General features: G+C 36.4%; 1 long non-coding RNA gene across 1 annotated transcript in view; it reads right to left on the minus strand.

Annotated features, from left to right (window-relative positions):
- LOC128249605 (uncharacterized) overlaps positions 1-8,167 on the minus strand; it is a 21,932-nt gene extending 13,765 nt beyond the window's left edge. Inside the window, exon 1 of the long non-coding RNA XR_016244769.1 lies at positions 8,101-8,167. This is a non-coding gene — a long non-coding RNA (uncharacterized LOC128249605). The remainder of the gene's footprint in view (positions 1-8,100) is intronic.
- Between the last annotated feature and the right edge of the window lie 1,451 nt (positions 8,168-9,618).

The following is a 9,618-nucleotide window of genomic DNA, read 5'->3' on the forward strand; positions in this document are numbered from 1 at the left end:
TTTACATCGGTTCACTCATCAAAAGCCAGCAAAACAAAAGAAAAATGGAACAAAAATAACAAGTACACCTAATGTACTTTCAGCTCACAACTGAGGTAAAAGAGAAAGTGTCAGAGAGGAAGGGCAGTTATAGGGGTGGGCGTCAGGGTAGGAACGGCTGAGAGTGTCTGTGTGTTTGTGTGTGTGTGCGCGCGTGCGTGTATGTTTGGGTTGGGTTTAGATATTGAAAGGAAGTGTGTTAAATGGAGGTATTTTATCCTCACCCAACCCATTCACTTCTACCCCTATCATTAGGGCCTCAGGCACAGTGATATAAATACTTATAGGAAGCAGTGATGGGGGGCAACTGTATGTTTAGGCACTTGCATAAACCATTTGGTAAGGAACGGATGAGTGTGGGGGGGAGAACTGGGAAAGGGAAGGGTACAATAAATGAGCCGATTCTATACAGATGCTTAACTTAAAGTGAAAAAAAAAATCTCACAATAGTAGTGGTGGTGGTAGTGGTGGTGGTGGTGGTGGTGGTGGTCACGGTGGCGGCGGCGGCGGCATCGGTGGCGGCGGTGGGGGCGGCAGTAGTGGCAGCGGTGGTGGCGGCGGCAGTGGTGGCAGCGGTGGTGGCGGTGGTGGTGGTGGTGAGAATAGCTTGGCCCTTGTTAGAGCACACCAAGACAATTTGTGTGATTGGAACCTTGTAGCCCTTTTTTTACCAACTCCCCTGTGACTGCCCCAGGTCCTGCGATTAAGATTCAGTCTTTTAAAGTAATTCAATTTAAACATTTCATTAAAATTCTTAATCTTAATTCATGTTGCAAAACATCAACTTAATAATCACCAAGTTATTTTACCAAATTCTTCATTATCTTCATAATTGAAACAAAGATGGCATATTTAAACAGAAATATGCCAACAAAAGGACCAAAGTGATTGAAGCTAAAAACCTCCCATCAAAATTTCATCGTAATTTATGTCCCAAACACCTGATTAATATTGACAAAATTATTTCACTTCCGAACATCAGCTTTATAAGGACAAAGTTATTTCACTAAATTCTTTATCTTCAAAATAAATTGAAACAAAGAGAGTATAATTTCAAGAGAAATATGGTAACAAAAGGGTTAAAGTGATCTAAAATTAAAAATTTTCCATCAAAATTTTTGGGTTAATTTATGTTCCAAATATCATCTTAATAAGGACAAAGTTATTTCACTAAATTCTTTGTTATCTTCAAAATTAATTGAAACAAAGACAGCGTAATTTCAACAGAAATATGATAACAAAAGGGTTAAAGTGATCTAAAATTTAAAATTTTCATCAAAATTTTATGTTATATTCAAAACACCATCTTAATAACTATGATATCATACTAATTTCTTCATTATTTTCAAAATTAATTCAAACAAAGGCAATGGATTTCAAGAGAAATATGCTAACAAAAGTGTTAATGAGATCTAAATTAAAACCCATACTTCAAAATTTTATGCTAATTTATGTTCTAAACAACAGATCAATAACAACAAAGTTATTTTACTAAATTCTTCATTATCCTCAAAATTAAACGAAAGAAAGACAACAGAAAAATAGTAACAAAAAGAAAAAAAAGAAAAGCTAAAGCAATCTAAATCAATTTGAACAAAGACAGCATGGTTTGACCGAAATATTGTAACAAAGGATTCTAGCAGGTTCTTCAGACTGATTGCATAGAAGCTTGTACAAGTTAAGGATTTCTTACTACCCCCTTTTTTTTTCTTTTTTTATTCTTATATTCTTATTCTTTATTATTATTATTATTATTATTATTATTATTATTATTATTATTATTTTCTTTGTTTGAAACCCCATGCTGGTAATCTAAGAAAGGGGTTCTGATTGATATAAGGCATACTCTTCCCTCCGTAAAAGACAAAACTGCAAAAACAAAATTTTTCGTTCTTTATTTGTTTTTTTTCTCTCCCTCTTTTACAGGGAGGTGTGAGGTGTGAAGAAGGCAAGGTGGGTGAGAATAGATTTTTTATTCTCTTTTTATATTAAGTTATTTTCTTTATCTCATTTATATTTTATTTTTATTTTTATTTTTCTTCTCCTTCCCTTCCCTACAGTCTCAGCTGACTTCTGCCATCTCCTTCTCTCACTTGCTTCCTCTCTCTATATATGTATGTGTGTGTGTGTGTATGTATATATATATATATGTGTATATATATATATATATATATATATATATATATATGTCTTATATTTTTCCTGCACTTTACCCCTCTCACAGGTAACAAATTACAGATGATAGCAGGATAGCCTTCTGCTCTATAGGTATTTATTTGTGTACAAGCTCTTCCTTTTCTCTCCCTCCCTCCCGCCCTCTCTCTCTCTCTCTCTCTCTCTCTCTCTCTCTCCCTCTCTCTCCCTTTCAAATACACACATGCACACACAGACATAAGTAAGCAGATATATATATATATATGCATATATATGTATGTGTATAACATGTGTAAGTTCATGTTGTGAGAGTGTGAGCATGTATATATATATATATATATATATATGTGTGTGTGTGTGTGTGTGTGTGTGTGTGTGTGTGCGTGTGTGTATCTCTCTCTCTCTCTCCACACACACACACACATACATATACATTTGTTCATATATGTGTGTATTTAAGTATGTCTATATGCATGTATGTGTCTGTATATATATATATATATATATATATATATATATGTGTGTGTGTGTGTGTAAGTATGTATGTATATACATAGATACATATATATATATATATATATATATATATATATATATATATATATATATATATATATATATATACATATATATATATATATATATATATATATATATAAATATATATATATATATATATATATATATATATATATATATACATATATATATATATATGCACACGCACACGCACCAATATATCTGTATGTATAGGTGTATGTGTATGTACATATGTATACATGTATGCATGTACGAGCATGCCTGTGACGTGGGTTGGGGATCAGAATGTAGGTGTTTTGGGGTGGATGAAAAAATATCGCTAAGCCACCACCACCACCAGCAACAACAACACCAACAATAACAGCAACACCAGTAACAACAGCACTGTCCTCCTCCACGATCATCACCATCACAACGATCATCACCACCACCGGAAGTTTCGTTTAGAAGGTAGCTAAGACAACATATTCAGCCCTTTAGCATTCAGATTTCTCTATATCAAATGTAATGCTTATTTATTCACATTGTTTTGAATTAATCATGTATTATCTTTCATAGCTTCAAGATTTTGATGATGTGATCATTTATCTTTTAAATGACATTGTAGGATAGGTGTGAGAAGCTAGATCTGTCCAGCCTCAACATTACAAAAAAAAAAAAAAAAGGCTGAATACTTGGCCCAATTAGAGCCAGTTTAAATGATATTAGGGTTGGGCAGGGAGAAAGATTTTGGTAGGATTTGAGTGGGAGTATTATATAGTGTTCAATGGAGAATTAGGAATTTATGTCTGTGATTCATGTTTGAGAAGGAAGCAAACCCCCTTTTCGTTGGGTGTAGTGTATTGTTGGTAGTAAGAAATCATAGGAAGAACTGAACAGCAGAGGGCCTTCAGAGAAGTCCCACCTCATGCTAATGCTTCGGCCCTTAACTCCATAAACTTTGAGGGAGCTGGGCCACATTCAGGTCATCATAACTGGATAGCCCTTTACTACCACATTACTCTTTACTCTTTTATTTGTTTCAGTCATGTGACTGTGGCCATGCTGGAGCACCACCTTTAGTCGAGCAAGTCGACCCCAGGACTTATTTATTGTAAGCCTAGTACTTATTTTATCGGTCTCTTTTGCCGAACTGCTATGTTACGGGGACGTAAATACACCAGCATCGGTTGTCAAGTAATGCTATGGGGACAAACACAGACACACAAACATATACACACACATACATATATATACATATATACGATGGGCTTCTTTCAGTTTCCGTCTACCAAATCCACTCACAAGGCTTTGGTCGGCCCGATGCTATAGTAGAAGACACTTGCCCAAGGTGCCACTGTGCCTTTGTCTATAATGTAACCCTCTTGAATGGTTAAGGTGTCCCAGGTTCAAGGTACTTCAGGTGTTGCACCTAGTTCATTCAAAGATTCTAGTTGATTGCATGGTAAATGATACTTTTTGAAATTCCCTTCCATTCTTCCTTGACCAGATCCAGCTGGAATTCTTCTCAGCTGCTTCTGCCATTGGCTTAAAAAATCTGGTTCTCTTTCTCATATAAATCGAGAGCTGCTTCATGAGATCACATGCAGATTCAGCCACAAACACTCTCACACCCACCTCTATCTTTTATCTTGTTTCAGTCATTAGATTGTGGCCATGGTGGGGGAACCAACTTGAATTTTTATTCCAAGGCTATAGTAGAAGACACTTGCCCAAGATGTCATGCATCCTTAATTGCTCTATTTACTGAATGATGTCCAGTAGATAAAACAGTTAAGGATATGAAGCCAGTAAAAACCCCTGGCTCATCAGGAATCACCACTGAGATGCTTAATATATCTGGTGGAGTGGGATTTAACCTGTCAACAATGTAGTTAATCAGGTTGTCTTTGAGGGTGTCATACCCATCAACTGGTGTAGCAGCATTGTAGTCAATTGCTGCAAAGAGAAAAATGAAGTTTTAGACAGAAATAGTTACAAAGGTGTCAAATTGTTGGACCAAGTCATAAGAGCTACAAAGAATATCAGAACTCAGCTAGTTAAGGGAAGAGTTAGCCTAGATGAGATGCTCTTTGGTTTTGTGTGTAGGAGAAGCACTGCTGGTGCTACATTCCTGGTAAGACTACTACAGGAGAAGTATTTAGCCAAAAATAAATCTCTGTTCTTGGATTTGCTGACATGGAGAAAACCTTTCACAAGGTTCCCCACTCTCTTATCTCATGATCAATGCAGAAGCTAGGGATAGATGATTAGTAGGTGGGAGTTGGGCAAGCAATAAGGTAAATGTTGTCAGTAAGATGAAATTGACGATCATCATCATCATCATCATCGTCATCATCATCATCATCATCATCATCAAATTGTTTAACGTCCGCTTTCCATGCTAGCATGGGTTGGACGATTTGACTGAGGACTGGTGAACCAGATGGCTGCACCAGGCTCCAATCTGATCTGGCAGAGTTTCTACAGCTGGATGCCCTTCCTAACACCAACCAGTCCGAGAATGTAGTGGGTACTTTTACGTGCGACCAACATGAAGGCCAGTCACACTGTACTGGCAACGGCCATGCTCAAAAAGGTGTTTTTTACGTGCCACCTGCACGGGAGCCAGTCCAGCAGCACTGGCAACGACCATGCTCGAATGATTTTCTAACATGCCACCAACACAAGTGCTAGAAGGCAATGCTGGTAACGATTACGCTCTAATGGTAACAATGAGTGTAGTATTTATGGTGCAAATTGGAGCTCACCAAGGATTTGGTTCCCACCCCACTCTTGTTTATCATAGTCTTCCAGGTTATAACAGAAGAATTTAAGACTGGCTGTTTTGGGGAACTTCTCTATTCTGATGACCTTGTCCTTATAGCTGAATCACTGTCAGAACTGGAGAAGAAATTTCAGGTGTGGAAGTAAGGTCTGGAATTGAAGGACCTTTGAATTGATTTAGCAAAGACCAAAGTTGGATTCAGAAGGAAAACAGACAAACTATTAATATCTTTAGAGAGATGGCCCTGCTCAATATGTAGAAAAGGTGTAGGTAGAAATTCCATACGGCGTACCCAGAACAAGCTATGAATACATAAGAGGTGCAGCAGTATCACAGGAAGGTTAATAGAGAAAGTAGTCCTTATGTGTGGCAGATGTTGTGGGTACAGTAAACATTAAGAATGTGCAGGAAACAGATTTCTTCAATTGTGGATGGCATCCACAAAGGTAGCAATAGAGGAGGATGCTCTGAAAGTGTAGTTGCTAGAATAAGAACTGGCTGGGCAAATTTCAGAGAGCTGTTACCTTTGTTGGTAACAAAGGGCCTCTCCCTCAGAGTGAAAGGCAAATTGTATGGTGCCTGTGTTCACACAGCTATGCTACATGGCAGCAAAACATGGACTGTGACTGCAGAGAACATGTGAAGGCTTGAAAGAAATGAAGCTAGCATGCTCCACTGGACAGGTAAAGTCAACAGAGCGTAAATGATTTAAGAGAAAAATTAGGTATAAGAGGCATCAGTTGTGTATGCATAAAAAAGGTGCTAATTTCTGATTGAGGAAGGAACCTGTGGAAGGGTTATACCCGAGAAGATGTGGGATCAAGTGGTGAGAAAGGATCTTCAAATGTTGATCCTCACAGAGGTGATGATAAGGGGCCAAAATCTCTTGCGATTTTCTGTGTTTGAGAAGAGACATCAAATGAAGTAAAACCATAATCATCCATGCATACAGACATGTCCTTTATGACCATACCACCCACCCACACACACACATACCCCAAATCTGTCCTCTGTCAAAGTATCCCTATAATCCATCTCCATCATCCCTCCATACCACTACACATGATCACTACTCATTGCAGGCCCCTCCACTCTCCCTTGTGTGCCTATCTATACCCCCTGCATGCTCCAATATCTCCTCCATGCCCGACCCCCTCAACCACTCCATTTCCTCTCACCATCACTCACTATAGCAATGTCTTCCCCATCTCTAAATATCTCTTCACACTCTTATGGAACATCCCCACCCACCCCTCTATCCACTTGGTGCTACTTATACCCCTCCACCCCCACTGTTCCCTTTTGATAAGGCCCTGATACATCTCCAGCACCCTCTATTTCTCTTTCACTTTTACTGTCTCACTACCTTTTTCTACCTCTCTGTCCCCTATCTTTCCTTCTCTGTCCTACAGATGTAACCAAGTATCCCCTTTATAGTAAGACCTCTATCTCCATCCTAATATACTCCAACCTATCATCTGGCTTGCATCCACTTCCTTCAGTTCCACTCCCTCTCAGGTATTTAGCAACACTGCTGGTACCACATAAAAAGTACCTGTGCCGGTTGGTGCCATATGAAAAGAACCCAGTATACTCTGTGAAGATGATTGGCATTAGGAAGAGCATAGAGCTGTAGAAACCATGCTAAAACAGACAAATGGAACCTGGACAGCTAACTGGCCAATTCATATCAAACCATGATGATGATGATGATGATGATGATGATGATGATGATGATGATGCGTGTCTATCTGTCTGTCTGTCTGTCTATCTATCTATCTACCTACCTATCTACCTATTTATCTATCTATCTATCTATCTGTCTGTCTGTCTGTCTGTCGGTCTGTCTGTGTGCCTGACTGTCTGACTCTCTCTCTCTCTGTATATATATATATATATATATATATATATATATATATATATTTCAAGGTTTTTAACTTTTAAATTCGTATATTTAAAAGAGATAGAAACTTCAAACTTGATATATCCAAGATCGATTTATTTACCACTCTATGTCAACATTTCTGTACCTAAACTTATCCAGTGACTGGTCCATTGGATTTCCGACATTTGGCACTTCTTCAGGAATGGCTACCATCAGAACATATTACGAAAAAACACATACATAACGATCATAATAAATTATTAAATTATTAAAATTTCGTTTACGTCCACCATTATTTTTTCTGTTATTAGATATATATATATATATATATGTATATATATATATATATATATATATATATATATATATATATATATCATAAATATAAGGGATTAGCAATTGAGTTGCTTCTCCAACATACTGAAAATTCAGAAACAGCAGTCAAACAACTACTGATTCTAAACTACAAATTTTTCTCTAAAACGGATGGCGATATTTATGGCACACATAGAACAAAAAACCAGAGGGAAAAGCACAAACAAAACAAGCCTTTAGTTAATTGGGTACGAATCGTTTCATGGTTAAGCGAACGAAAACTTCACTATTCCAATCTTCAGCCCAAATATTCTGATAAATTTGAAAGTGTCTCTAAAAAAAATTCACGGTAATCCTTGGCCATGCGACACCAAAAATCAACGATAAGAAAGGCACTTACGAATTCATCGGCTAGCGAGTTCAGGCACCCCACCCCAAAGAAATCCATTCAATGTGCGCCACAAATAGTCCCGTATGAAAAAAAGTTCCGTGTGGAGGGATTACGGTTTAACTATCTAACTTAGAGATATCAAATATAAAATATACAAGAAATGAGGGCAGGGAATCGTCAATTAATAATATTTTATATTTGATATCTCTAAGTTAGATAGTTAAACCGTAATCCCTCCACACGGAACTTTTTTTCATACGGGACTATTTGTGGCGCACATTGAATGGATTTCTTTGGGGTGGGGTGCCTGAACTCGCTAGCCGATGAATTCGTAAGTGCCTTTCTTATCGTTGATTTTTGGTGTCGCATGGCCAAGGATTACCGTGAATTTTTTTTAGAGACACTTTCAAATTTATCAGAATATTTGGGCTGAAGATTGGAATAGTGAAGTTTTCGTTCGCTTAACCATGAAACGATTCGTACCCAATTAACTAAAGGCTTGTTTTGTTTGTGCTTTTCCCTCTGGTTTTTTGTTCTATGTGTGCCATAAATATCGCCATCCGTTTTAGAGAAAAATTTGTAGTTTAGAATCAGTAGTTGTTTGACTGCTGTTTCTGAATTTTCAGTATGTTGGAGAAGCAACTCAATTGCTAATCCCTTATATTTATGATGATAAATGGTCTTACCGATAAAGGTTTATTTCATACTGAACTACTTGGCAAAATTGTTAATTGTTAATTCTATTATTAATTGACGATTCCCTGCCCTCATTTCTTGTATATATATATATATATATATATATATATATGGGAGGTAACTCCTTAATTTTTATATTGTTATTGCTCTCCTGTGAATGTCTACTAGATTAATTTATTTTATTTATTTATTTATTCATTTATTTATCTATTAATTAATTATTAGTTTTTAAATTATTATCTATTATCCCCTATATGTCGACTATATTCATTGCCCCTAGAGGGTTCACATGTCTATTATTCCATTTCATATTATTATTGTTAGGTCTCTTTACTTTGCTAAGAGAGATCTCAGTTCAGCCATCAAACCTCCTAGGAATCATTACAAGCCCCTTTACTAAAAAAATTTATTAATATTTTGATATTTTATCATTCTTTGCTATTACCATTTTTTTCTATGGTTTTCATATAAAAACTTGACCCTCATCTCTTCCTACTAAATGCTTAGTTATTTATTTTGTTCTCAGTTCTTACTTTTATTTCATATCTACCTTTAATTTGGTAGAGTCACTTATTTACATTGTATTTGGAGATCAAACAATTAATTGTGTTGTACTATACTATATTACCCGTTCCTTTCTTTACCCGTATACATATACATATATACATACATACACATACATACATATACATACATATATATATATATATATATATACACACGTATATACACATATATATATACATATATACATATACATATACATATATACACATATATATACATACACACACACACACCTATACATATACGCACTTACACACACATATA

This window comes from Octopus bimaculoides, chromosome Z (genome assembly GCF_046866305.1).
Source record: "Octopus bimaculoides isolate indiv1 chromosome Z, ASM4686630v1, whole genome shotgun sequence".
Lineage (NCBI taxonomy): Eukaryota > Metazoa > Mollusca > Cephalopoda > Octopoda > Octopodidae > Octopus > Octopus bimaculoides.